Raw genomic sequence first — 25265 nt, forward strand, 5'->3', positions numbered from 1 at the left:
TTCTTGAGTGTGTGTGAGCAGTCTCGGGTCCCAGCAGGGGGCGACCTGTGTCATGTTCAAAGTGTCATACAGGATACTGAAAACTGATCCGCGACTGATGTTTATTTTTTTCACCTTCGCCTCGACTGTAATTCGTCGGTCTTCGAGCAATGGGACCTCAACTTCTTCTGTTGCTCCGTTGCTCCCGGTTCTTCAGAGACTAAAATCGTAATTATTCAGTCCCGTTTCACCACAATGTTGTTCCCCTTCAAATGCAGAAAACGAATTACTGGAAGAGACAGCACAGTACCAATGGACTGTGTCGTTTTACTATGGCTCCTCTGTTGGTGTGCTAACGCACTGTGCACAAGTAAGTTCAGTTCTACCAGAATTGCTGACACCTGTCTGCAAACAGAAAAAAATTAATAGCATAACTTCATTTTTTCGAGTTGTTAGTTAAAACTTTATGAATAACCCTCATAAGTAGCCAGTAGTCTCAGATCTGTGGAGATGGACACTGAAGATGTGAATTACCGGTATCACAATTACTACCCTGTTTTGTAACTTCGATGGATGACGCACTTACCGGCTGGCTAATGCAGACCATGGCACAGGTACTACTACTGCTTCGAGTGACTGAAGAAAACTAGGTCAGTTCTGGAAATTCGCTGGGGTGCGAATCTTAAGAACGAAAATAAGTTTCACATGATTTGTTACTGTCAAGTAACATAGCTCGATGAAACTTCAACCATATATAGGAAGAACGTAACTGAAAGAAATACAGAATGACATGAGCAGATATGACACTCTTATTCAAAGACAATAGCTACAGCGAAGTAACCGCGATTCGTGATGGTCACCTGGACGTTATAAAACGCTGGAAATGGTTCCTCATAGGGTGTGTGATCATCAAAGTCGGTAATGCATGTTCTGCGACGTGCTCCCATGCTGGCCACAAGGTTAACAAGGAGTTCTTGTGGTAGGGCGTTAAATTCCTGCTCCTGTGCAATGGACAACTGCTGGATGGCCATTGGTACATGTGAATGTGTAAACACTTTACCTGGACCACCAGAACGATCACGGTCAACGACGGTTCTGGGTGAATTACACGTTCCTACTGAAGAAAAACAAGCGCTGTATCGTGTGTGGGATACAGAGGCGAGCGTGTGTACCGGGACCTACCGCAGTTCACTACTACTAGCGCCACGTCACTTAACGCGTCTGCGCATAGCGAGCGAGTATTGCACCACAAGTAAAATATAAAATTAAAAGTTAAAATTTACGTTAAAAACTTTGTTAACATATATTTTATTGTAATAACGTTTCAGATATATCAAGGCTTTATGTGCCTAGACTTGATAGTTTCCGAAAAAATGCCGTTTTAAGAGAAAAATAAGTGGCGCTAAATAATAAAGCTAGAAATCCAGAATTTGGTCAGAATGTGCCAAAGGAGCTCATAAATAACTGGTGCAAGTTTCAAATCTAAAAAACGATAATTACGACTGGAATCCACTTCTGTGAGAAAAATGGAGAGCGCTAAAAATAGGACTTAGAAACGTAAAAGTTTGTTTCATGCTTCAGTTCACCCTAAAAATAATAACTGAGAGACTACATGAAGCTGCCTCTTATAGTTTTTGAGTAATTAAGTGAAAACCAATTTTGTAACTAAAATTATAGTAGATCAAGTACTTGTAATTTTAACGATAGAAAATTTTGGTTAAAACAGATGATAAAACCTACTAAATAATAGAGTTGTACCAAATTTTAGAGTTGTAGTATAAATGACAGCCAATACAAGTTCTAGTAAAGGTATGGTTCAGAGGCAACGATATACCATTAGTTCCACTACAAAAATTCTAGAAGGCAAAGTTTTTATTCAAGCGAGCTGAAACTTTTTCTGTGGTTTCAAACAACTTACCTAAATACATGTAAAAATTAAGAAGATTCTGAAATAATTCATGACTATGTTATTAAATATTATGTGACCGAGAAAGTGGTCGTTCTGAGGCTGCTGCCGTGTGTTAAGACAGTAGACATCAGATGTTCCCTCGGCCGTCCGCTGCGTACCTACTGTATATAAATAGAGCCCGAGAGGCAGGAAAAAAGGGTCAACGTTTGCATTTGGAATGCGAACAGCATTCGTGACCAAGCTGGCGAGTTTCGGCAGTTTCTGCGTGACGAGGCCGTGGACGTCTGCCTCGTCACCGAAACCTGGCTGAAACCAGGTGTGCAGGTGCGGGCGCCGAACTTCCGGTGCGACCGCACCGACCGTGAGACGGCGGGAGGCGGAACGGCGGTGTATGTGAAGACATCGCTACGCCACCATCCGTTCCAGCTGCCTGAACTGGCCACAGTCGACGCCACTGGTGTTGTGGTCACCACCTCAGCGGGTCAGGTGAAGTTTGTGGCCGCATATCGAGAACCAGGACGGCTGCTGCAACCGCGAGACTTCCACTCGCTGTTGTCGATGCGTGGCAACTTGTTCATTAGCGGCGACTTCAACCCCAAACATCCGGATTGGAACTCCCGGGTGACGACCACCAGCGGGAGGAGGCTGCTGCGAGCGGCCAAACAACACGACGCGATAGTGGTGGGGCCTTTTGACCCCACACTCTATCCCAAACGCGGCCGCGCCGGCGTCTTGGACGTCGCTATCATCAAGAGTGCCGCACACGACGCCATCGCGACCACACGCCTGGCGCTATCGTCCGATATCGCCACTGACGGAGTCGCAGCACCGGAGAGCCGCAAGAAGTGCCGCAACGTCGACTGGGACCACTTCCGGCACCACCTGGAAGAGACAGTCGCCGCCATGCCTGACCCAGAGGCCGAGGGCGCCGTAGAGGCCCTTGTCGCATTCACGCGTCTGACACATGAAGCGGCAGCAGTAGCAGCCACGCTGCGTAAACGAAGACGTCCACGGGAACACTCGAAGCAGCTCCCAGCAGACATTCTCCAGGCCATCCGGAAGAAGAACCGTCTGTTCCGAGAGTGGCAGATTACGTGACAGCCGGCAACGAACGCCACAATAAACCGCATGCGTCGCGAAATTAAGTACGCGATCGCAAACCACCGCAACCGCGACTGGGCCAGCAGATTTGCTACTCTCATGATAGAGGACGGAACAGCCTGAAGGATGACCAAAAGTTTCCTGCAACAACGCCAGCGAGTCAAATGTTCAAATGTGTGTGAAATCTTATGGGACTTAACTGCTAAGGTGATCAGTCCCTAAGCTTACACACTACTTAAACTAAATTATCCTAAGGACAAACACACACACCCATGCCCGAGGGAGGACTCGAACCTCGGCCGTTACCAGCCGCATAGTCCGTGACTGCAGCGCCTAGACCGCTCGGCTAATCCCGCGCGGCGCCAGAGAATCCCGCCGCTCCAGGTCTGAGGTGACGTCATCACCGAGCCTGACGCCAAAGCTGGCGCGTTAGCCGACGCATTCGCCGCCAATTTCACGCCGGTGGAGGACGTCGTGGACGAAGAACACGTCCGGTTGGTAGAGCGGCGCCTGCCTGCGTACCTGGCGCACAGAGACGTGGACGACGTCATCGCAGAAGTGACGGAGGATGAGTTCGCGCAACAACTCGCTCGCCTGCAGACAAGGAAGGCAGGAGGATGCGACCCCTGCTGAAGATGCTGCCGCCGAGCGCTGTGCGGCAACTAACGAAGATCTTCAACTCCGTGCTCGGGACTTGCAGCTTCCCATCTGCATGGAAACATGCGTAAGCTGTAGCGGTCCCCAAGGCCGGAAAAGACCTGCGGCTGCCGCAAAACCACAGGCCCATCAGCCTGTTGCCCACAGTCTCGAATGTTTTCGAGAGGCTGTATGTCAGGAGGCTGTGGCGACACGTCGGGGAGGAAGGCCCTGCTCCATGACGAACAGTTCGGCTTCAGAAGGGACCACTCCACACAGAAGCAGCTACTTCGACTGGTAAAGCAGGCGATGGTGGCGCTGGAACGTCGCGAGTATCTTGAGGCGCTACTCCTGGACGTTTCCAGGGCCTTCGACAGCGTGTGGCACGACGGTCTTGTGCATAAATTACTTACACAAGGGCTACCGGCGTCGCACGCCTGCCTGCTCAAATCCTACCTGACTGGGCGCGCCTTCTACGTGCGCTCCGACGACGGGACGTCGACAGCGCGTCCCATCGCAGCTGGAGTGCCGCAAGGGTCCGTCATCGGCCCCTTGCTCTACTCACTGTACACCGTCGACGTTCCGAGGAGGCAGGGGGTGCATGTTGCGCTCTACACGGACGATACGGCGCTCTACGGCAGAAGCATCAACGCGAAGCTGATGCGTCACCGCCTGCAGTCGGCTTGCGACGTCCTGGGAGCTTGGGCCACCAAATGGCGGCTCAGGTTTAACGCAGCCAAAAGTCAGGCGGTGATCTCCACTAGGAAGAATATTCCTGCCGCCTCCAGCCACTCAGCATCATGGGAGGCCCCACCCCATGGTGGAACACCGGACGCTACCTAGGCGTCACTCTGGACCGGCGCCTGACGTGGAAGGCGCACATCAGGGAAGTAAGGGGTAAAGCGCGTGGCAGATTGCGCTTGTTGTCCCCCTTACTCAACCCAGCGACGACCCTGCCCCCACACTGCGGCATAGCTCTGTACCTGACACTAATCAGGCCTGTGTTAGAGTACGCTGCTGTGGTGTGGGGCAACGCGGCCGACTCGTCCATCGCAAAGCTGCAGACGGTTCAGAACAAGGCGCTTAAGTTAGCGCTTCACCTGCCACGAGACTTCAGCACCGGAGAACTCCACAGAGTAGCGGGAGTACCGCTGCTCAAACACCGATTCCGGCAGGCGGCACATCGTTTTTATACGGCCGCCCGGATGTCGGAGTACGACCTCGTCCGCAACTTGGGCAACCAAGTGCACTGCCACCCGACCATAAGGTGTACAGACCTGTTACTGGAGTAAAGGCACGCCGCAACATGAGCCAGATGAACTAAAAGAAGCAACACAATCAGTGAGGAAGATTCAGACGAGAAGACAACGTCCAACACCCCCAGGAAGAAGTAGGAAAGGCGCGATCCGCTCACCCTACAACACACCGGAGTACGAAGCTCCGTGAATTTGCGTAGCGTAGCAGGAAAAAGGTTCACTTCGCACTCAGCTACTGCAGATCCATGTCTGTTAAGCGTCGGATTGCGCTCTGCCTCGGATGACGTCAGAGGCGGACTGTGACAAATCGCTTATTTGCGGTAAAAACTGGTAGTGGACTCGCGAGGACTGTACACCATTCTGGATCGCTTAGATTTCGCTAAAGTAACTGTTAATCTGCCGTCTGTGATAATTACAAACTCGCAAGGCAAGTGGGGAATATTATTTCCACTTTTATGGTGAGCATTTATTTCAAACTTTATTTGACTATTATTAGTCGGGACGAATGACAATCTCGTAGGAACGTACTGTAGAAGTCGCCCCTGAACTGCTAGTTGTGCTGTTTGGAATACAATGATTTACTGTCAGTTAAACATAGTGAATTTCAAAGTGTTGTACGTGAGAGACTTTACTCAATATATGTATCATTTAAAATCATAGTCCTGATCCCGCTAAGTAGAAGAAGAATAAAAACATTTCTGTCAGTGGGCTGGACCAGAATGTGGCCGTGCAGACTGGAAACTAAGGTCAGTATGTTTTCCTTCGCTTTCCGGCTGACCACAAAATTGGTTGCCAGACTCGCGTGAAAAAGACGGCGTAATAATACAACCATCGTCTCTAATAATTCAAATCCGCCGCCCCACACTACATCTCGTCTCATGAGGATACTTAATGCACCCAGGACCACTGTCGACCAAGATCGTTTTGGTGGTCCACGTGTGATGGTGGGGAGGCTAATGTTGCATGTGTGTACTGACATTCGGATCTTTGAACACGGTACACCACTGGTCAACGTCATTGTGAGACATTTCACCAAGGCATGCACACGTGCTTGACGGGTTTTAAGTAAGGGAAAGGGGCAGGCCAGTCCATTTGCGAATATCGTATCGTTCCAAGATATCCTCCACCTGCGCTATTAGATGCAGCCATGTATTGTCATCCATAAAAATGAAGTCAGGGCCTAATTCACCCCTGAAAAGACGCCCATGGAGAAGGAGTACCGTGTCACAATAACATTGACTGGTGAGTGTGCCATATTCAAAGATTTGGATGTCAGTACACCCATGCAACATTACGCCTTCAAACACTATACCTGGACCACCGGAACGATCAAGGTCAACTACATTTCTGGGTGCATTATATGTTGCTACCCCTCGGCATATGAGGGAACTTAATGCACCCAGGAACACTGTCGAACACGTGGTGGGGAGGCTAATGTTGCATGTACACTACTGGCCATTAAAATTGCTACACCAAGAAGAAATGCAGATGATAAAAGGGTATTCATTGGACAAATATATTATACTAGAACTGACATCTGATTACATTTTCAGGCAATTTGGGTGCATAGATTCAGAGAAATCAGTACCCAGAACAACCACCTCTGGCCGTAATAACGGCCTTGATACGCCTGGGCATTGAGTCAAACAGAGCTTGGATGGTGTGTACAGGCACAGCTGCCCATGCAGCTTTAACACGATACCACAGTTCATCAAGAGTAGTGACTGGCAAATTGTGACGAGCCAGTTGCTCGGCCACCATTGACCAGACGTTTTCAGTTGATGAGAGATCTGGAGAATGGGCTGCCCAGGGCAGCAATCGAACATTTTCTGTATCCAGAAAGGCCTGTACAGGACCTGCAACATGCGGTCGTGCATTATCCTGCTGACATGTAGGGTTTCGCAGGGATGGAATGAAGGGTAGAGCCACGGGTCGTAACACAGCCAAAATGTAACGTCCACTGTTCAAAGTGCCGTCAATGCGAACAAGAGGTGACCGAGACGCGTGACCAATTGCACCCCATACCATCACGCCGGGTGATACGCCAGTATGGCGAGGACGAATACACGCTTCCAACGTGCGTTCACCGCGATGACGCCAAACACGGATGCGACCATCATGATGCTGTAAACAGAACCTGGATTCATCCGAAAAAATGACGTTTTGTCATTCGTGCACCCAGGTTCGTCGTTGAGTACACCATCGCAGACGCTCCTGTCTGTGATTTAGCGTCAAGGGTAACCGCAGCCATGGTCTCCGAGCTGATAGTGCATGCTGCTGCAAACGTCATCGAACTGTTCGTGCAGATGGTTATTGTCTTGCAAACGTCCCCATTTGTTGACTCAGGGATCGAGGCGTGGCTGCACGATCCGTTACAGCCACGCGGATAAGATGCCTGTCTTCTCGACTGCTAGTGATACGAGGTCGTTGGAATCCAGCACGGTGTTCCGTATTACCCTCCTGAACACACCGATTCCATATTCTGCTAACAGACATTGGATCTCGACCAACGCGAGCAGCAATGTCGCGATACGATAAACCGCACTCGCGATAGGCTACAATCCGACCTTTATCAAAGTCGGAAACGTGATGGTACGCATTTCTCCTCCTTACACGAGGCATCACAACAACGTTTCACCAGGCAACGCCGGTCAACTGCTGTTTGTGTATGAGGAATCGGTTGGAAACTTTCGTTATGTCAGCACGTTGTAGGTGTCGCCACCGGCGCCAACCTTGTGTTAATGCTCTGAAAAGCTAATCATTTGCACATCACAGCATCTTCTTCCTGTCGTTTAAATTTCGCGTCTGTAGTACGTCATCTTCGTGGTGTAGCAATTTTAATGGCCAGTAGTGCATGTACTGAACTCCGGATCTTTGAACACGGTACACCACCGGTCAACGTTATTGTGAGACAGTACTCCTTCCTCATATGCGTCTTTTCATGGCTGCATTTGGTCCTGGCGTCATTTTTATGGACGACAGTGCAAGATCGCATCGAACAGCACAGGTGGAGGAGCTCTTGGAACGAGAGAATGTTCGACAAATGGACTGGCCTGCCTGTCCCACTTGCTTAAATCCCATCAACCATATGAGGGATGCCTTGGGGAGACGTATTGTACATGTACAGCAATGACGATCCAGCAGTTGTCAACTGCACAGGTGGAAATATGGAATGTCCTACCACAAGAACCTTGTGGTCATCACGGGAGTTCGTTGCAGAGTATGCATTACCGTCTTTGATGATCACACACCCAACTGAGAACCATGTCCTACCTACCGTTTGCCATGTCCGGGCCACCATCATGAATCGCGGTCACTTCAGTGTAATTACTGGCTTTGAATGGAAGTAACTTCTGTTCGTCTCATTGCGTAATGTTTTTAGTTACTTTCTGAACTATGCTGTAATAGTTCTTTTTATGTATGGTTCAAGTTTCATCGAGCTATGTTACTTGGTAGTGACACAACATGTGAAAGTTGCTTTTCTTCCTTACGTTTTGCACACCAGTGCTTTTACTTTTTCGAAAGATGAAATTGTCACAGAAGGCTAGAACTCTGTTGAATGTTGAAACGTAACAGTCTTATTGAAACCCATTTAAACACGTAAATTTTAACCATAAACAGTAATATCTGACGTAGAGGTGTATGGAAATATGTACTTGTGGAAAAATTACGAAGAAAATAATTATGGAAACTTAATTACACTGCCCGCATCTCGTGGTCGTGCGGTAGCGTTCTCGCTTCCCACGCCCGGGTTCCCGGGTTCGATTCCCGGCGGGGTCAGGGATTTTCTCTGCCTCGTGATGGCTGGGTGTTGTGTGCTGTCCTTAGGTTAGTTAGGTTTAAGTAGTTCTAAGTTCTAGGGGACTGATGACCATAGCTGTTAAGTCCCATAGAGCTCAGAGCCATTTGAACCATTTAATTACACTAATGTGTAGAAGCTCTGTAAATGAAGGAAACAATTCCCATGAAGGAAGTCTCTAGTAATTAACAAAAAAATGTAACTGTATTATTGTAAATGCATATTCGAGAAGTTATTCTCGAACAAAATAACAGACATGTACTACTATTGTAGTGTACTAGCTGTTCTGGAGTAAACATACATTTATATGTGTATTTTCAGTTTTTATATTTCAATTATAATTGTTAATTAATCAAAAATGATTCTAAATAATGCCGAGGATTGTTCGGGATTGTTAAGAAAGTATAAATAGTTACAGCCATGTTGGCAAAGGTGTACTTTGAGTGTATTTGGACAGGATGCATGTAGCTTCATGATTTATTTCATTATTGTAAGTATGTTACAACTTATTTCAGATTTGTCAAGATGCTTTTATTTACTTTGAGATTGTAATAAATATTCAGATGAAACGCTGTACTTGATTAAATATTGTTTTTACTTTATAGTAAAAACCTACAGTTGCTGTTTTCCAGGACTTCTTCTCCGACAGATTGCCAGCTAGATGAGTAAAACAATGCATAGAAGGTTATAATGTGCATTCTTTAGGAGTGCTTAGATTGGTGTAAACACACTTCTGGTGTTTTCCACACATTTTAGTCAAGATTACAATTATTCATATGTTTTAAAATCCTAGTGAGCAGTAGTAATGAATTTTCCTAAAGATATTAGCACTAGCAATTGGTTGTCAGCACACACTGTTGGTATGACTTCGCACACAATGGTAAGCATATGTAGGAAAACTGCACCGGAGGAGAAATGATTATTGAACAAGCTACTAAAATAAACATAAGATTTACTTACACTTCTCCAAGCATACTAAGACTCATCAGTACATATATTATATTACGAGGGTAATCCCAAAAGTAAGGTCTCCTATTTTTTTATAAGTACATAGACCTGTTTATTTCTACAATGGTTTACATCAGTTTACAGCTTGAACATTTAGCTATTTTTCGACATAATCACCATGTCTCTCGATGCATTTTTGTAGATGCTGTGGCGGTTTTTGTATTCCAATGTCATACCAGCTCGCCGCCATGCTGTTCAGAAAGTCATGAACCTCTTCTTTCACCTCGTCTTCGGAGCTGAATCGCTTTCCAGCCAAATTTTCTTTTCACCTAGGGAACAGGTGATAGTCACTGGGCTCCAAGTCAGGACTATCGGGTGGGTGGGTGATTATGTTCCACTGAAACAGTTGCAGGAGAGCAACAATTTGTCGAGCGATGTGTGGGCGAGCATTGTCGTGGAGAATGTGTACGCCCTTGCACAACGTTCCTACTCTCCGGTTCTGAATTGCCCATTTGAGTTTTTTCAGAGTCTCACAGTACCTGTCAGCGTTAATTGTCCCAGCGGTTCAGCTCCGACGACGAGGTGAAAGAAGACGTTCATAACTTTCTGAACAGCATGGCGGCGAGCTGGTATGACATGGTCATACAAAAACTGCCACAGCGTCTACAAAAATGCATCGACGGAAATGGTGATTATGCCGAAAAATAGCAAAATGTTCAAGCTGTAAACTGATGTAAACCATTGTAGAAATAAACAGGTCTATGTACTTGTTAAAAAAATAGGAGACCTTACTTTTGGGATTACCCTCGTATATTATAAAACTAACTGTACAATGTGCATGCCGCTAAAACTCAGAAATGAGACGTGGTATGATGAAGGGAGTTATATGGTGTTGTATCCCTATATCCCCCGCCCATCAACAAGGTTCTCGTTTTTATCCGAAGAGATTCCTGGGAAGTTTCGTCCTCTAGAAATTTCTAGAACATTCTAGAGTATTCGAGAACATTCCAGAGCATTCTAGAGCATTCCGGAATGTTCCAGAATGTTACACAGTGATCCTGGATGTTCTGAAGTGTTTGGGAATAGTCTGGAACATTCGGGAAGAATGTTCGGGACTATCCCAGAACATCCCAGACCATTGTCTAACATCCCAGAACACTCTCTAATGTTATGGAATGCTCTGGAACATTGTGGGCCATTCGAAACCTATTTTCTATGTTCTGGAATTCATCACTGGTAGGGCTACCCATTGGTATGGGTATACGAAGTAAGACCCATCATAGCTTCTGATATGATTGTTGCTAATATACGGACTGATGGGGAAAGTTTGTGTACATCACTACATATTATAAACATGCCTTCAGGCCACAGATACCTAGTGCTACCCATGTGAAGCCGGAGTGGGTCCGCTAGCTACAAATAATGCAGCTAGAAATAGAGCCCAAATGTCAACAAGGATGAACTAAGCACAAATGATGGTGTCAGAGCAGCAACTAGGCGCCATCTGCGTAACAAACTGGCTCCGAGTGTGTGTGGGCTGGTGGCTGCCACTAGCTGTCCTACATCGCGGCAGCAGAGGGCACATGTAATACGGAGCCACCGGAGGCGTGGTCTCTATTGGGTCTGCTGGAACCCGCGGAACCACTATCGATGCCTAGCAGAAACTTGCAATTCCGTTGCCAACGTTGACACCCGTGTTTAAAGATGCAGCCTGTGTTCGTGTATAGTTTGAATACCTCACATCTGAATGCTCTCGTTCATGATGGGGTTTATGCAACATAATGTGTGAGCGAATGAAAGAATGCATGATGATCGCAGATTGTTCCTACACATTACTGGGGAGCGGCGAACTGTAAGATATTGTCCAGGTTAAACACACACACATCACAAACAATCAAATTTATTTATATCACCAAGATGCCCTATCACATAGGTCTTGGACAACTGCTGCAATTCTGGAAATATTGCGCTTCAATGTGCTTTCATATCTGCTATTCTTTGGCTCCCATCCATTATTAGCACTTCTTGCTCTCAGACCTGGAGAAATCCCTAGATGACTAAAAATTCACATTAAACAATGAGGCTGAAGCTGAGAGACAGATTCACTATACACAGATGCACAAATCTAATTTTACAGAGAATAACAAAAAGTTGGGAAAAGGACATGAGCAAGGAGAAGTGTATCGAGAATCTTAGGCACAGTAGGTTGAGATTAGCAAAACACGTCAACAGCACACAGCAATTCGAAATTTGGCACTGAAGACAGAAGTACATGGCAAAATGGTGGCAGCAAACAAAAATTGCAACAAATGAAATAGTTCGGTGCGGATGTTGATTGTAATAGACAAGCAGAAATAAAAATATTGGTAAAATATAGGGACGATATAGAGGTTGGAACTACATCACTCAAAAACCTGATAATTTAGAAATAAAGGTACCAATCAGATGTCTGCATCTCAGTGCATTTTCGTTAACTACTCCACGACTATTAAAACATAAACATGCACTACTTTTTTTAAAGACTGGATAAGATAAGTTTCCTTTGACACTAACGAATTGGATGATTTCCGTAATCAGTTTATAGGTCTACTTTTGGAATTATAATGATGAAGATAGGTTTCATCGCGAGAAAAAAGATAAATTGTACAGACGTTGGCATACCCTGTTAAAAGTTGCCGACGCTCCTCGCAAATCTCAGTTTGCACTTGCTTCTATTTACGTGTTATCAGTCACAACACCCACTGTTTATAGATGTGTATAATGTGCAAGCGCTATCACTATCAAGAACAGTGGATGACTGTACTTGATTTCTGCATTGTATGTGATGACGTTCAGTCTTCGATAAGTCCAACAGCAGCAGCTGTATTAATCACGATCTGCGTCACTGAGGTGATTGTCTACTAATTTTTGTCTTTTTATTTTAAGAAATAAAATAATACATTCCACAGCCACGGAGCCCAGTAAAATGGACAAATTAATGTTAACTTTTGCTCGTCTAGGCCTCTGCCTTCTTTTTTGAACCACGAGAGCAACAATCTCTGTTTTCTCAACATTTTGTTACTGAACCACGTTGGATGCTTTCCAGCGTTAACCACTTAACACGGCACGTACTTCTCCAGTGCGCGATTTACGGTTTTAAACTTTGCCCGTAATTCGCCTACACCCACCATATTGGAACAAAATAACATCCATTCGATGTCTAAGCTGGATGCTTAGAATTGCTTGTCTGCTCTTTCTAGCATAGAAATCTTCTGGCCTTCTTGACGGATTTATTAACTTGAGTAACCATTGTGACTGTGATGACATGGTGATCACTAATCCCTGTCTCCCTGTTTGTAACTACGAGGTTTAAGGTATCTTCAGTATGTGTGGCTTTTTGCACTAGTTTTTCAAGACAGTTTTCAGACAAAGCATTCAGAAGTTTTCGTAAGACTCCGCTCGTACCACCTGCAACAAATTCAAGGATGCCCAATCTATACCCAGTAGGCTAACGTCGCCTTCAGCTAATATTGCATGATCAGGGTACTCCTGCGCTACTAAGCGTATAGCAGATTTTCTTTGAATGATTCTACAGCTGTTACAACGGAATCGGATGGGCACTAATAACATCCGATAGCTAATTTGTGTCCACCTAGGTCGGTTACTCGCGTCCAGAACACTTCGGAATCAGACTCAAATTCGACATCGATGGAAATAATATTTTCGTCGACTGCGATGAACAGTTTCCCTCCTATGGTGTCTAACCTGTCCTTTCGATATACGTCGCACGCCTCGCTATATTTCTCGGAACTTTCTACTTCGAGTTTCATCCACCTCTTGGTCCAAAGTACAATTTAAGCGCATTAGCTTTCCTGGAGGGCGTTAAATTCAGGCGCATTACTCGTCTTGCGAATTCTTTCGCAATTTACTATTGATACCTTGAGAGTCGAAGTGCCTCTACATTGTACGTATACACCTGTATCATTGACAATGACTTGCACTAGAATTTTGAAACATATACTGAGTTTCAACGTAATGACATACCTCGAAGAAAACGACCTATTGATATACACTGAAGCGAAAGAGAAATTGGTATAGGCATGCGTATTCAAATACAGAGGTGCAAACAAGCAGAATACGGCGCTGCGGTCGGCAACGCCTATATAAAACAGTAAGTGTCTGGAGCAGTTGTTAGATCGGTTATTGCTGCTACAAAGGCAGGTTGTCAACATTTAAGTGAGTTTGAACGTGGTGTTCCGGTCGGCGCACGAGCGATGGGACGCAGAATCTCCGAGATAGCGATGAAGTGGGAATTTTCCCATATGATCATTGCACGAGTGTACCATGAATATCAGGTATCCGGTAAAACATCAAATCTCCGACATCGCTGCGGCCGGAAAAGCATCCTACAAGCACGGGACCAAAGACGACTGAAGAGAATCGTTCAACGTGACATAAGTGCAACCCATCCACAAATTGCAGCAGATTTCACCGCTGGGCCATTAACAAGTGTCAGCGTGCGAACCATTCAATGAAACATCATCGATATGGGCTTTATGAGCCGAAGGCCCATTCGTGTACCCTTGATGACTGCACGACACAAAACTTTACGCACCGCCTGGACCCATAAACACTGACATTTGACTGTTGATGGCTGAAAACATGTTGCCTGATCGGACGAGTCTCGTTTCATATTGTATCGAGCGGACGGAGGTGTGCGAGTATGGACACAACCTCATGAATCCATGGACCCTGCATGTCAGTAGGGGACTGTTCAAGCTGGTGGAGGCTCTGTAAAGGTGTGGGGTGTGTGCAGTTGAAGTGATATGGGATCCATGGTACGTTTTGATACGACTCTGACAGGTGACACGTACGTAAGCATCCTGTCTGATCACGTGCATCCATTCATGTCCATTGTGCATTCCGACGGACTTGGGAAACTCCAACAGGACAATGCGATACCCCACACGTCCATAATTGCTACAGAGTGGCTCCAGGAGCACCTCTTCTGAGTTTAAACACTTCCGCTGACCACCAAACTCCCCAGACAAGAACATTATTGAGCATATCTGGGATGCCTTGCAACGTGTTGTTCAGAAGAGATCTCCACCCCCTCGTACTCTTGCGGATTCATGGACAGCTCTGCAGGATTCATGGTGTCGATTCCCTCCAGCACTACTTCAGACATAATTCGAATTCATGCCACGTCGTGTCGCGGGACTACTGCGTGTTCGCAGGGGCCCTACTCGATATTATGCAGGTGTACCAGCGTACCAGCGTACAGCAAAGGACCTGGAAGAGCAGTTGAATGGAATGGACAGTATCTTGAAAGGAGGATGTAAGATGAACATCAACAAAAGCAAAAGGAGAATAATGGAATGTAGTCGAGTTAACTCGGGTGATGCTGAGGGAATTAGATTAGGAAATGAGACACTTAAAGCAGTAAATGAGTTTTGCTATTTGGGGAGCAAAATAACTAATGATGGTCGAAGTAGAGGGGATATAAAATCTAGACTGGCAATGGCAAGGAAAGCTTTTCTGAAGAAGAGAAATTTGTTAACATCCAGTATAGATTTAAGTGTCAGTACGTCATTTCTGAAAGTATTTGTGTGGAGTGTAACCATATATGGAAGTGAAACATGGACGATAAATAGTTTGGACAAGAAGAGAATAGAAACTTTCAAAATGTGGTGCTACAGAAGAATGCTGAAGATTAAATGGGCAGATCACATAACTAATGAGGAGGTACTGAACAGAATTGGGGAGAAGAGAAATTTGTGGCACAACTTGACTAGAAGAAGGTATCGGTTGGTAGGACATGTTCTGAGGCATCAAGGGATCACCAATTTAGTATTGGAGGGCAGCGTGGAGGGTAAAAATTGTAGAGGGAGATCAAGAGATGAATACACTAAGCAGATTCAGAAGGATGTAGGTTGCAGTAGGTACTGGGAGATGAAGCAGTTTGCACCAGATAGAGTAGCATGGAGAGCTGTCTCAAACCAGTCTCTGGACTGAAGACCATAACAACAAGTTTCTTTGGCTCTGTTCAGTGCCTAACCGGCATGAATTCAGAAAATATCGTTTTTGTAAAACACAGCTTGCTCTTTCCTTACTACGTGATGAGAGCTATCGATAGGAGATTTCAAGCTGATCCCATATCTTAAAGATTTCCAGGAAGGGTTTGACACCATCTCTCACAAGCAACTTGAAATCAAATTGCGTGCCTGTGGCTATGCGGCTGGAGTCAGAGTTTCCTATTAGGGAAGTCAGTTTAGTAACTGACAGGTGGTCGCCTACTGAAGTTGAAGTTGTATGTAGGGTTCCGTAATGATGAATTACAGGCGCTTTGCTGTTCTTAATCTATACTAGCGAACCCGGCAACACTACGCAATTGCTGAAAACGTATTGGAATTGCATATACGTAGTCCTGACCTCCTTCTCTCTTTCTGTCGGTCTCCTCCTTTTCTCTTTCGTTATGCTTCTCCTCTCCCCTCTCTCTGTCCATCTCCTCCTTCTCCCTCTCATGTTCATTTCCTCCTTCCCTCTCTGTTCATTTGCTCTTCCCCCCCTCGCTGACCTTGGGTCTTCTCTGTTCTCATTGCCAATGAAACCTTGAGTGAGAATTGAAGTCGCTTAAAACAAATGGGCAAATCGGCCGGGATCATTGGTATACGAGCTGAGAGACTTCTCGAGCTGCTGTTTCTCTGAGGACAGTAGCTTCAATGACAACATTTCGCGTACTTTTAATCTGCGAACTTGTAGCATTACAAAGTTTCGGACGATTCAGATTCCGTAACAGTATTCCGATCATAAGCCAGTAAGCCGTAAATAAAACTTTCTGGTTTCTGTTAAAACCGACTGCGAGGGAAAAGAAAGAAGGGCAGCTCACATTTTATATACAATTGTTGTTTAAAATTATATACAAGGAGAAAGAATATCCTGTATGTGGGAGAAACAATTTCTCTGCTATCGTAGTTAAATCAGATGATAAAGTAAACAAAACCGCTCATTTTCGCAGCACAACATTTTCTTCCTCTCAGCCGGCTTCAAAAGAAAAGCTGTACCGGTACATTGTTGTTTAAAAAATATATGGCCTATGTCTGTAGGAATGTTTATTAAGATATCGGTCAAGAACTTTTCATGGTTTTTGATAACCATGTCTCCCCTCATATACATATTAAAAAATATAACCTATGTCCCAACGTTGATTAGGGTATCGTGTAAACATCTGAAGCAAATCGTTAAAACAGACTATCTATCGCCAGGGCCGTTTCTACCATTAGGCAAGACCTGGCGGCAAAATTTTAGGGGCGGCAAATGGAGGAAAAAATTCATTTCAAATCAGACAGCGAAAAAATTGAGCAAATGGGGAGAAAAACAGAAAAAGAAGAAAAAGCAAAGCACAGAACTGTTTTCAAAAGCATACGGAACAGTTACTTAATAATTCTTTACTTACTTTGACGAAAGTAAACAAATTGCCTCTGCCTAACTCAAAACTAAAGCAGCCGCTATTGAAACTTTCGACTTAGGGTTTAAAGACCACCGTGATCAACTCAATGGACTATAAATAGTCGCCCGTCCATAATTTAAGGCCACAGCCTATAGGGAAGTGAAGAAACACTGTCTTTAGACAAACACAACATCTATGCCTCACCGGGATTCGAACCCGGTTCCATCTCGGATGAATGATCCGAAGCCAACTTGCTTGGACACTGCACCACTGTGGCGGGTCATAAAAATTGTAAAATTCAACAGAAAATCCAAACAAGATATCATTTATTTATTTAATCGCAAGAGGATGCTGAAAAAGTGAGATTTATTTCGCATTCTAAAACTATTTCAATTAAAACAGACACCAAATAATACTGCGATTATCCAGATCAGCTAGCCTGATGCTTCGGCAGCCGTCCATCAACATAGCATAATTTACAAATTCAAGGAAAAATTCATTTGCACCAGAAAATAGTTCCACATCTTTATTAGTCCATTTTCTTGTAATCAAATAAAATAATTAATTGATGGCAAATTTGGCTACACTGGTTTATGCAGTTGAGTTCTGGCTTAAAATGCTTAGCACGTTCCTCCTGTTCCAATTATTCTGGGGAAATTTCAGAAATTGGGGACAAAAAATAAGAAACTAAGGACATTTGTTGTCCTCAATCAGTTTTAAGGGAATTGCGGACAAAGCATGAAAACTGAGGGCTGTCCCCAGAAAACAAGGCTGCCTGATCACCTTAGTTAAATGACGAAAAGTGTGGGAGGTGATCAGTGTTGTGCTGTTGGATGTTGTTGGTGGTGGAGCGGGTAGTGATACCGGGGAGACCGCTGGTAGTAATAAAGATGGGGTGTCATTTTCCAATTCTCGCCTAAGGCAGCAAAACACGAAACAGCTCCCCTGACTATAGTGTAAAAATTTGATTTAAATCGGCCGAGGACTTTTAGAGATTTGTGCTAACAACGTTTCCGAAATTGTGTAGCCCGTATCCGTCCGACCGTTTGTTAGAATATCGCGTAAAAATTTGACATAAATCTCCCAAGAACTTTTCATGGTTTTTTGGTAACAATTTTTGACATCGACTTGCCTTTAATTAGTCGTATAGACTTTAAACATAAATTTACGTACCACAAATTTAAAAAATATATATTTAGCTTATGTCCGCCCGAAAGATTATTAGATTATTGTTTAAAATTTGATGTAAATCGGTCAAGAACTTTTCGAGATTTTTGGTAACAACATTAAATAACGATTTGTCTTTATTTAGCAGTTGCATAAACGGTTTAGGATACAATCTCAGTAGCCCTTATATATTTTTGTAGTTGGTGCTGTCGTTTACCGTCAGTGATTGAGACGACATATCTGTGTACTGCGAAAGGTGGCAAGTGACTGTAAATAGTAGAAAGTGTTAGGTCATCCACGTGAGTACTGAAGGCTATTAAAAGGAATCTGTTAAATTTCGTTAACACGATAAATCATACCAGTTTAATAGCTATCTATTCAACTAAAATTCTGGAGATTACAAACTCCGTAATTTGGAATAATCGCATCAACACAGAAAATGTTGTGAGAAAGGCGAACCAAAGAATACGTTTTATTGACAAAACTCTTAAAACAGTCGTTCTCGAACTGATGGTAATTATCCACTGAGAAATAGAAAGAAATTTTATGAGGGTAAAAACAAAAGGGTCCGGTTGTGTTTCGGTCAGGAAACTAATTACTTTTAAAAATAGTTACCGTTATCATTATTTCGTAAGACTGTAATAAGGATTACACGAGTTACCAATAATTACATTTTTTTCAAATACTACCAATGGGTGGTACCCGGGGCGGATATCGACGGTGTCACCCCATTAATAAAAACTCTTAAAATTAAAAAAAATAACCTGTATGCGTGTCAAGTATACAAGACAAATAAAGAATCTCGAGTCATTAACCATCAAATTACCATATGTAATAGTATTCTTTTATTATTGGGTTATACATTAGTATATAGCAACATACCTTGTACGGTAACATATAGTGTTATACTCTATACATTAATAGACATAAAACTATTTGCCAAAGCGCGATACAAACACTTAAAATTTCGTTCTAGCTTTAACAGTCGCGAACTATGATAACACGTCTTCAAAATTAATAGCTTGTGTTGCCTCGTGTTCCGTAGTTTACAAGGTAAGATTATTTAGCCTCGTGCTGCTCATTGTTGATCGTAAGTAATTTTTGATTAATTTTAATTTTCTAAAGCTACTTTCACATGACGCAACTGATATGCAAATCATCATATATAACTTTAGAGCGAGCATAAGGATTTGAAGAGGGTCTCTAAAATCCCATCCAACGATGACATTCAAAAAGTCGAGATATGCCCAAACAGAAACCGAACATTTGCAGCTTTGAAATGTCTTCTCAGCCTTGGAATCTCATGGAGGAGTTCTCCTTCTGATACTTGACCATAAAAACTAATGAATTTAGAAACAGCTAATTTCAACTCCTCATTATTTGCCAAAAGTGTAGTATTTGGCTGCACAACCTGGAAGAATGAGGCGGCGCATTAAGTGGACTTCGATCTGGTTCGGAGCTCAATACTGATTCGGTCAAGATATTTCAGTAAATCCTTTTGACGCTCTTCTATCAGCGTTGAGTCCTGCATCGGGGACCAATTCACCAGCCATTCGTTTTTTTACGACGAATTCGTCGCTCTTTTAGAACGTCGTATTCCTCTGATTTTTTCACAGCAAGACGCATGCCTCTTCTACAACATGACCTTGTTTTTGTTCAGTATAAAGACGAAGTGCCACTATTTTTATAACTAACTGATAAAGACTCAAGCTTTTACTTTGAATTGCAACCTGAATACAATTTACTTCTCTCACTACATCATTCAAAAAGTAAAGATATCAAAGAAATGCGAAATTACGTACAGCAGGCATAAGATTTTATGCAGCACCTCCGATTTCCAAATTTTTTTGTTGATCACATAATGCGACAACTGTAGCGACAGCCCCATAAAAATTTTCTGCCAATGCTCTTTCTGCAGCATAATGAGCATTCCATCGCGTTGTTGAGATCTTTTAACAGATGCTTTGCTGTGTTTAATAAGAACATCCCAGCGGCTACTGGAAACAGAAAAAATGTAAAAATGGTCTCTATTGTTCCGAAAAATGTTACACAAGATACATTATGCGCAAAGGAATGTTAGCCTCGTAAATTAACTGAATGAGCAATAAATCCAACAAAAATGGCTTTATTATATTTCGCTTTAATAATAGCTTAAACTACTACTACATGACACTCATAACAGCTGCATTGTCATAACCTTGGGAACGACACATCATAACGTCTGAATCGTCAATTTCAAACTTCTTAAGAATTTGTCACTTAGATCAGCGGTTTTTTTTCTTTTAGACCAAAAAAATCCAAGAAATATTTCTTTTACTTCCACTTTACTGTTATCAGTTTACACGAAACTAATTACTTTAGCACATCTGATCAATAGGTGAAATGTCGGCTGTGTTGTCAAACATAATACCAAAACATTTAGACGACTTGATTTCGTTGACAAGCATAGATTTTACGTGCTTGACTAAAATATTTATAAATTCATTCTGTGCTTCTGGCAACAAATATGATACTTTTTGAGATTTACAATGTTCCAAGTTCAAGATGTGTTCTTTCAACACTGCATCATACTTTGACCGTAGTTTTACTATTTCTATAAAAAAAGAAAAAAATGCCTTTATTTCTAGAGCCTTGTCCTTCGTCATGTACACGAAATGCTAGGTTTTGTTTATCCGGAAACAAAGGTATATCCAACAACCTTGATAAAAGATGCTTCCACTTGAGTTTTTCAGTATCCATTAAATGCAAGGCTGTGTTACCTATTATTTCATGCAGTTTTAGTATCATTTCCAAAGTTTTACACTTATCAAGATTTCCCAGGTCTTCATTTGTAGTTTTACTGTCGGCACCTTTGGTATTCAGTTTCCACCAATTCTGAAATCCAGTCACAAATGTATATCTTGCATTAGTACTTCTGGTGGCAGCTAACAAACGACATCAGTAGCAGTAGAGGTTATTAGTTCTTGGGGAGTAGACCAACCAAGCCCGCAGAATTTTTTTACCAGCAGGCATCAACTTGTAAAATCACTCCTTTGAAAGATACCACAATCACCTTTTGTTTTTGATCTGTGCCTAGATATAGTACCAAATGGCTCTTCTCTGTTTTGGAAATGTTCACTTCCTTTATTTATGATAGCAATGCAAACATTATCAAGTACAGTTATGCTCCAATGAGAGATGTGTCCGAAGTCCTGCAGGGATTCATTTATATTTGATACTAATAACATTATCAGTATTATCACAATTATTTTCAGAATTTTTGCTGATTCGTCTTCTTCATGGTTTGTCATCATATCCGTGTTGTCGCTATTGCCTTCTGAAGATGAGCTGTTATTATCCAAATCATTCCTTGCATCAATGTGAGAATCAGTTTCTTTTGATGAACTTCAGCTGTCATCAGTTTTTGTAACATATTTGAAGATGGCGCTAGACATGCTCTGAAGTGCATCAGTTTTAGCCAGTTTTGCTTTTCTCTGCTGAAATGCAATTTTTCTTATAGATGCATGAACTCCTCGAAGCTTTTAATGTTATTTGGTCTTTGGTACAAGTACCTAAAAAAAGGCATTCTCAATTAGTATAGCCGACCTCATATATATGTTGCTTTGTGAAAGAAACTTGCTGAAATGCGGTGACAAACTGATACTATTTAATATTTTTTAGTTTCAAGAAAAGCATTAGTGTGGTTTGTCATTAAAGCTTCCTAACAGCTAGACAGGTGCCTCTCCTGAAAACTACCTGTCTACCACTGTATCTTCCATTTGCATGCATTTAGAGTTAATGTGAATGTATTAAGAAGTTCCATTTTAACATTAATCTCACTTGTACATTTATTTTGTCACCGCCCTTCAAAAACGTATAAACGAGGTTCTGCTGTAAATGATTCGATTGTCCGCACAAACTAGTTTTCCGAACACCCATTTCCCATAATTAGTTCGGATAATCGACTCTCTACTGTACTTAGTTCAACAGAAAGGTGTCTCCCGTAACAGCTTACCTCAAAAGAATGAAATGGAATATTCCTTGCTGCACATGTTTGCAAAGCATAACATTACATACTAAAAGATAATACGGTGATGTTACAACCAGTTTCGATTAGTATAAGCCATCCATTTTCTATAGTTACATGAGATGATTTATGGCATATTTGTGCTTGGGTAGCAGAAGTGGTACTGTCAGCACGAATTGAGCTGACGACACTATTGTAATTGACAAGTGATTATTATCACTTCTGTTCTGCCCACACACAGACATGTCAGAAATATTTATGATGCAACTTTTGAAACTAGATAGTTTATGCTAACCGAAAGCAGCCAAAACAAATTCCATGCCAGACACAACTTGTGGCTGTTTATTTCAGCCTGAATTATATCATAGTTCCTGAAGCGACGGAAGTCTTGCATACAATATTGATATATTTTGATACAAATTATTAAACTAAACTACTTTCGTTGGTTTTAGTTTTTTACAAGATATATGTTCTGCTGTTTATAACATGCTATCGAAATAACAATGACTCACTTCACGTCAATCAGACTTTCATAACACGGAAGAAACAAGAAATGAAACAGCCGACAAGAAACAACGATTTTGGGGGAACCACGATCGAACCGCAGTGGTTTGAAAATAAAAAGAACAGAAAGCAGGTCCAAAACAGTCTGTCCAATCCATCGTGAGCTCAAACACTGAAGCTGAACTCTGTAGAAGCCGCTGTACTTCGTGCCGTCTATCACAGCTGCCAATCCCACGATCTGTTGTTTGGTACAAAGCAGGGTTACTGGAATGCATTCCAGCAGTAGCGGCAGGTCCTATTTGAACAAGGATCTTGTACCGAAGTTTCAAGGTTGCATTTTTGAAACGCTTGCAAGAAAGAAATTCTGAATTTCGGCGCCTGCGTTCCCTACGTTCTTTATTTACGAGCGACAAAAATATAAAATGCAATTATGCTGATGAGAAGACATTTCCTCCGAATTTTTATCCTCAAAACAAATATGTGAATGAAGCAAAAGTATTATGTTTGCTGCCGAAATATGAATATTAATTATATACTTGGTGGCGTATCCTAGCAGCTAGGATAACAAATTAACGTTGCGGGAGGAGAGTCTACATCTACTTTTTTTTTGGGGGGGGGGGGGGGGGGTTGTCATCAGTCTTCTGACTGGTTTGATGCGCCCCCCCGCCACGAATTTCTCTCCTGTACCAACCTCTTCATCTCAGAGTACCGCTTGCAACCTATGTCCTCAATTATTTGCTGGATACATTCCAATCTCTTGTTTTCCTCTACAGTTTTTGCCCTCTACAGCTCCTTCTAGTGCCGTGGAAGTCATTCCCTGATGTCTTAACAGACGTCCTATCATGCTGCACCTTCTCCTTGTCAGTGTTTTCCATATATTCCTTTCCTCTCCGATTCTGCACAGAACCTGCTCATTCCTTACCTTATCAGTCATCCTAATTTTCAACATTCGCCTGTACCACTACGTCTCAAATGCTTCGATTCTCTTCTGTTCCGGTTTTCCCACAGTCCATGTTTCACTACCATACACCGAGCGAGGTAGCACAGTGGTTAGACACTGGACTCTCATTAGGGAGGACGACGGTTCAGTCCTGCGTCCGGCCATCCTGATTTAGGTTTTCCGTGATTTTCCTAAATCGCTCCAGGCAAATGCCGGCCGACTTCCTTCCCCATCCTTCCCTAATACGATGAGACCGATGACCTCGCTGTCTGGTCTCCTTCCCCAAACAACCCAACCCAACTACCATACAATGCTGTGCTTCAAACGTGCTCTCAGAAATTTCTTCCTCAAATTAAAACCTATGTTTGATACAAGTAGATTTCTCTTGGCCAGGAATGCCCTTTTTGCCACTGCTAGTCTGCTTTTGATGTCCTCCTTGCTCTGTCCATCATCGGTTATTTTGCTTCCTTGGTAACAGGATTCCGTAACTTCATCAACTTTGTGATCATAAATCCTGATGTTAAGTTTCTCGCTGTTCTCATTTCTGCTACCTCTCATTACTTTCGCCTTTATTCGATTTACTCTCATTCCAGCCCTTGCTGTGGGTGGGTGGTACCCATGGGGAGAGCCCCTGATCAGAGTGGGTGGTATCAGGGCAGATGCTTGGTGCTTGAAGCGTATCAAGCTGCAAAAATCTGGCTGTTCTCAAACAGCCATCTCTTTGAATGGTGAAGGATGATTGAATGCTGCTTTGTATGACCCGGCAGCCTTCCCTTTCTTGGCTACACCATGGAAGGAGGGCCAGGCTCACTGTCTTGGGATGAAACACTTTTCCCACTACCTAGTCTGTACTAGCAAGGATGAGGACATATTCATCGCCACAGAGCCATTGTTTTTTTGTGGAGGACAAGTTTGATGGAGTCTCTCAGTAAGATGCAGTTGGGCTCCCTTTTGATCAAAGCTTCTTCTGCCACCCAATCTGCAGCTCTTCATGCTTGTGATTATCTTGCCAATGTCCCAGTGTGTATTACTCCTCATCAATTCGTGAATATGGTCCAGGGAGTGATTTTTCATAGGGACCTCATCCTGTAAATGGATGAGAAACTCCAGGCTAAATTGTAGCATTAATTTTTTTCAAAGTGTGCAGAAGGGTCGCAAAGACAAGTGCACTGATACCAGTGCCTTCATCCTGTCTTTGAGGGGGTCAAGGTTATGTGCTACAGATGTGACATGAAGCCCTATGTGCCGCCACCCATGAGGTGCTTTCGGTGCTTGCATTTTGGGCATATGTTTCCCTCCATATGGTGGACCCTCTGTGTGGTGACTGTGGATATCCAGTCCATGAGGGAAGCCCCTGTGTCCCGCCACCTGTGTGTGTCACTCAGTTTACAAGAGAAAAAAGAAGATCCAAGAGTACAAGTCCCTGGATCACCTGTCTTATGCTGAGGCTCACCAAAAATATGACACACTCCATCCAGTGTCACTTTCTTCAGTTTTTGCCTCTGTTACATCCTTTCCCCCTCCTACCTCTTCCCCAGTCCCATCCCCTTCTCCCTGGCCAAAGAAGTGCTCCTCTTCTTTGGTATCTGCC

This window comes from Schistocerca americana, chromosome 2 (genome assembly GCF_021461395.2).
Source record: "Schistocerca americana isolate TAMUIC-IGC-003095 chromosome 2, iqSchAmer2.1, whole genome shotgun sequence".
NCBI lineage: Eukaryota > Metazoa > Arthropoda > Insecta > Orthoptera > Acrididae > Schistocerca > Schistocerca americana.